Consider the following 5808-nt stretch of genomic DNA (forward strand, 5'->3'; position numbering starts at 1 on the left):
TAACACCGGTATGACGGAAACTAGGGCGGCAAGAGTGGAACAAAACACCAGGCATAAGGCCGAGCCTTCCACCCTTTCCCAAGTATATAGATGCATTAATTAAATTAAGAGATATTGTGATATCCCAACAATAATCCATGTTCCAACATGGAACAAACTTCATCTTCACCTGCAACTAGCAACGCTATAAGAGGGGCTGAGCAAAAGCGGTAACATAGCCAAACAACGGTTTGCTAGGAAAGGTGGGTTAGAGGTTTGACATGGCAATATGGGAGGCATGATTGTGACACCCTCAATTCAATCGTACACTAATCATACACGCAGATGTGTACGATCAAGATCAAGGACTCACGGGAAGATATCACAACACAACTCTAGACACAAATCAAAATAATACAAGCTTTATATTACAAGCCAGGGGCCTCGAGGGCTCGAATACACAAGAGTCAGCGGAAGCAACAATATCTGAGTACAGACATAAGTTAAACAAGTTTTGCCTTAAGAAGGCTAGCACAAAAGAAACATTGATCGAAAAGGCAAGGCCTCCTGCCTGGGAGCCTCCTAACTACTCCAAGTCGTCAGCGGCCGTCACGTAGTAGTTGACACCCTCGGGGTAGAATTATTCATCAGTGGTGTCGTCTGGCTCCTGGGATCCGTCATCTGGTCGCAACAAACGGGTATGGGGGAAAAGAGGTAGCAAAGCAGCCGTGAGTACTCATCCAAAGTACTCGCAAGACTTACATCAGATCTAAACTAAGTATGCATCTGTATCAAAGGAAAAAGGGGTTGTATCTGTGGACTAAACTGCAGAATGCCGGAAGAGAAGGGGAAAGTCTAGCCTATCGAAGACTAGCATCTTCAAGCATCTTGCAGCATCAGGAGAGATAAGAGTAGCATAAAGTAAAGTGGTAGAGTTATCAACCTCGGCCGGAGATCCTTTCTCGACTCCCTGCGAGAAAGCAATCCCAGAGCCATACTATCCAGTTATCATCTCATATCCAAGTCTCATCTCCATGCCTCAGTTCTAGTTGTATCGATCGGGATACAACTCCAAGTGTTCGTTACCGTAGGACAGGCTATTGATAGATGTTTTCTTCCCTGCAGGGGTGCACCAACTTATCCACCACGCTCGATTAACTCCGGCCGAACACACTTTCCTGGGTCCTGCTCGGCCTCGGCCAAACAATACGCCGCAACCCGACCTAGGCTTAATAGAGAGGCTAGCACGCCGAACTAAACCTATGCCCCCAGGGTTCATGGGCCATCTCCCCGGGAACTCCTGCACGTTGTGTACGCGGCCAGTGAGCAGACCTAGCAACCTCCTTCAACAAGGCAGGAGCTTACGTAGTCCAACCCGGCGCGCGCCGCTCAGTCGCTGACGTCTATTAAGCTTCGGCTGATGTATACGACGCACAACGCCCATACTATGCCCACGTGATGGTTGGTGCTATCAGGCCAGAGGCCCCTCGGATCAAATATCCAAATCGTAGTGGATTAGGAGCACGCGGTAACGAGCAGAGACTCACGATCGATGTGACCCCGTCGCCCCATCTCGAGGACTTGCGGCAAGGGCTAGGAATGCCCGGCCACGCCTCGTAATTATCTTGCGGGCACCTTCCAGGTCAACCCGTCTCCACATCACTCGCAAGTAAGCTCGCGCGGGTACCCCTCAGGGCCGACCCGTCTTCAGTAACATGGTTCAGTGTAAAGTCATAGTAACCATAGTAACGGTGTGTATAACACCAAGGGGAAAACCCGAGGAATCACCCCCGGTGAATTCCACTCGATGTAATCATCAAGGTGAACGTAAGAAGATCCACCCTCGAGGTTCACACTTGAGGGGTTGCACGACAGAGCCGTATCGGAAGTGGTTAAGGCGGAATCACCCTCGATGACCACGATCGAATAGCTACACTACAGGGTTAACATCAGAAGTGCTGTAGAGGTCTCACCCTTGGCACTCGATAGTAACCCAGTAGTGTCGAGCAACTAAGGGGAAGTGATGTGCGGTGCCGGGGCCTGGTCTTCGATCCCGTTAATCGGGTCTTCAATGATGATGCAAGGGCAACAAGGTCAAGGTGGGGGTCACTGATGGATCACTAACCAACCTATACTAAGCAGTTTAGGATAAGCAGGTAAGGTACAACAGTAGATACAAAAACAGGCTATGCATCAGAATAGGAGCAAACAATAACAGTAGCAAAATCTAATGCAAGCATGAGAGAATGGAATGGGCGATATCGGGATGATAAAAAGGGGGGCTTGCTTGCCTGGTTGCTCTGGCAAGGAGGGGTCGTCGTTGACGTAGTCGTACTCAGAGGCATCAGCGTCGGTCTTGAGGTCTACCAGAGAAGAAGAGGGGGAAGAAACAGTAAATACAGAGCACACAAGGCATCTCAAACATAACATGACAACAAGCGGTGCTAAGGGGTGCCCTAACGCTGTAAGAGGTGATAATGGCGAAGGGGGAAAACATTCGGGAAAATATCCCCGGTGTTTCGTGTTTTCGGACAAATGAATCGGAGGGGGGAAGTTGCGTGTTCGCTATGCTAGGAATGTGTGGCGGACGAACGGGCTGCGTATCCGGATTCGTCTCGTCGTTCTGAGCAACTTTCATGTACAAAGTTTTTCCAACCGAGCTCTGTTATTTTTCTATGAATTATTAAAGTTTTAGCGATATTCTGAAATTATTATTATTAATTCAAAAATAATGAGTAAATGTTAGGTGCACCCAGATCTGGGTACACATAAGTGTACCAGAGGGTGACATGTGGGTCCAGGGGGGTCCCAGTTTGACCAGTCAATGTTGACTGGTCAACAGGGGGTGGGGCCCTCTGTCATGCACACATTAGCAAATAAAATAGGATAACTAAGTAATTAGTTTAATTAAACTCATTTAATTAAGTTAATTAATTATATTTTATTTTTATTTTTATATTTTTTGAAAGCTCCTCTTTTTTTAAGGGGCGGGCCCCATCTGCCATAGGCCCAAGTGGCCTTAGCAGGCGCTGGGTGAAACGGGGGCGGGCGTGGGCGCCCGTGCCCGAAGGACTACGACAGAGGGGTGGGGGACGCGCCAGGGCGCCAGTGATGTAGGTGGCCGCGGGGATCGTTGGAGGGCGCGGTGGCGCGGTCGCGCAAGCAGGCGGACGGCGGCAGGGGTGAGCTGCGCGGCAGCGGCGGTGGCCAGTAGAGGCGGGGGAGGGCTGCGCTCGCGGCGGCCTAGCGACGGTGGGGCTGCAGGCAGGGGCGGCACGGCGCAGCGGCTGCGGCCAATCTGAGCTGCAAGGGGTGAGGGCGGGGCCGAAGCAGCAGCGTGCGGCACTAGCCGCTGGGCAGAGCGGAGCAGCCGGGTGAGGGTGGCGACGGGCAGTGGCGCAGGCGGGCGAAACCAGCGGCGGGGTCAACGGCACCAGCGGCGAGTGCGCGGGGAGGCTAGCAGCACATGCAAAGCGCGAGCAACACGTAGGTTTGGTGAGTCAGGGCGCAGCAGGGGCGGGTGAGCAAGGCGAGGAGCGGAGCTCCGGCCATGGCGGCCAACGGCAGCATCAGACGGGCGCGGTCGGTAGTGGGCGCGGCCCGGGGCTCGCGGCGCGGGCATGGAGTACGGGAGCGGTCGAGGCGCTCGGGTGGAGGGCGCGGGTTGCGGGCCTGGGCGTGGCCACCGGTGGGCACCGGGCGCGACGGTGGAGGCGGAAAACGATGATGGAAAAAAGGGGAAGAAGGGGGGAACGGATGCGGCTCACCGAGAGGAGGGTCGGGGACACTGTCGGGGAGGCCAGGCGGCGCCGGAGCAGCTGATCCATGTCGAGGCAGCAGTGACCGAAGGAGGAAGACGGGATCAATCCCGGTGAGGAAGCGACAGATGCTGTCGGCGATCCTCGAGGAAGATGGCGGCTCGTGGGCTTCCGAGTTCATGCGGGTCCTCGTAGATGAAGAGGACGATGGTGGCGGTCCTCCTGGGCGCCTTGGGTGGCTGTTCGGAGGCTGGTGGCTATGGCGAGGCGACAGCGGCGGCAACGCCCGGTGGAGGGGCGGAGGAGATGAGGGGAGAGGGGAGAGCAAGTGGGATGGGGTAGTGGGAGGGGAGGCGTCCCCGAGGTGACAGGGTGGCGCCCTTATCCCTCCCCGGCGTTGTAGCGGCCAGGGGCGGCGAGCAGGTTCGGCGGGAGCGTGCGGTCGGGTGTGCTCGGTCGGGTGAACAGAAGAGGAAGAGGACGGGGGGTTTGGGAGGTTGGGCTGGACTGTTTTGCTTGATGGGCCAGGGGGTCCAGTAGTTTAGGTCCTCTTTTTCCTCTTTCTCTTTTCTCTTTAATTTGTTAAATAAACCGAGTGAGAAAGGAAGTTAATTGGGCATCCAAATATCTTGCATAAATTATGGAACTGGGCCCATAAAATCCAAGACATCTTTATGCAGTTCCACAAAAAGTTTTAGAGGCTAGGGGATGTCAATTACATTTTTCACAATCAAATGGCATTCCAAAATGCTGAAATTGCAATGAAATAATTGCTAATGTCCATCTTAGCTCAATGGTGATGTTATTTTCCTTAAAAATTAAATGTTATGGTATTTTGGCTAAATGATGAACAATTTTCCAACAACTTTTGAGCAACTTCAAATTTCACTTGAATTTGAATTGACTGGAATTTCAAATGGGATATTGAACAAATGTGATTAAGCACTGTTTGGAAAAATGATTAGCTTAATCACAGAGGTTTACTGTAGCATGACACTGGGGGTGTTACAATGATATAGCAAGTGGTAGGTATCGCGGCATAGCAAAAGAGCGAGCAACTAGCAACCAAAGATAGAAGTGATTTCGAGGGTATGGTCATCTTGCCTGAGATCCTGCAAGGAAGAAGAATGAGTCCATGAAGGAGACAAACGAACGTAGTCGAACGGATCCTCACAAACACAACGTTATCGGAATCAACCCGAAGAAGCACACCGGAAAGAAGCAAACAACATAGTAAACAACCACCACATAAACATGGCATGATGCACAACCAAGTATGATGCATGTCCGGTTTAAAGAGGCATGGCATGGCAAAGTGCACAAACAACACTACAAGTTAAGTGGAGCTCAATATGCAACGAGTTGCATATTGACGGAACACCACATGGCTTATTTAGTTCTCTCCCGTTTATGTACTCAACAATATTAAATGTTGTTTAGCATGGCAAGAGGTGAAGCAAAAGAAAACTACCTATCTAGGCAAGTTTAAATGAGGCCGGAACAACAAACAACAAGTCCGGAAACTCCTCATGAGCATATATTAGATTTGGTACTGTTCTTCCCTATACACAATTTTAGAGTTGTTAAACATGCAAGATAATGCCACCATGTTAAACTAGGCATTTTTCTACCCCATTTACATATAAAGTTTGTTAGGTTTGGAGCTACGGTTATTTAGTTATGAATTAAAGCATTTTAGCAAGTTATTTAAGCAAATTAATGCAAACGGCAGTTTAAACATTTTTAACATGGATGAAAGTGTGATATTATTAAACTAGACAAAATTCTAGACATTTTACATATAAAGTTTGTTTTAATCCGATGCACGGTTTATGAGTTATGAAATGCATGATGTATGAGGGCTTCACTGTAAAACTGTAATCTGTGGAAAAATGATTAAATTCGTCCAGGAAAAAAACACTACATGGGCCGAATCTTGTTGGCCAAACAGGAAGAGGGGATCTGGAGAGGCTGCGCACATCGGGCCTTGGCCGAGCTGGTGGAGAGGGGAGGCCTGCGCAGCTGGGCTTCGGGATCTGACTGGAGAGGCCTGGACCTCAGCGCCCTGCTG

The 5808-nt window shown here is 50.6% G+C and overlaps 1 long non-coding RNA gene across 1 annotated transcript; it reads right to left on the reverse strand.

Annotated features, from left to right (window-relative positions):
- Nucleotides 1-434: 434 nt before the first annotated feature.
- On the reverse strand, nt 435-4195 carry LOC147971091 (uncharacterized). The gene is made up of 3 exons (XR_015603286.1): nt 3747-4195; nt 2271-2342; nt 435-660 (listed from the first exon to the last, which is right to left on the reverse strand). It is a non-coding gene; the product is annotated as an uncharacterized LOC147971091 (long non-coding RNA).
- Between the last annotated feature and the right edge of the window lie 1613 nt (nt 4196-5808).

Source organism: Triticum urartu, chromosome 5A, assembly GCF_056163025.1.
Source record: "Triticum urartu cultivar PI428250 chromosome 5A, HENAU_Tu73, whole genome shotgun sequence".
NCBI lineage: Eukaryota > Viridiplantae > Streptophyta > Magnoliopsida > Poales > Poaceae > Triticum > Triticum urartu.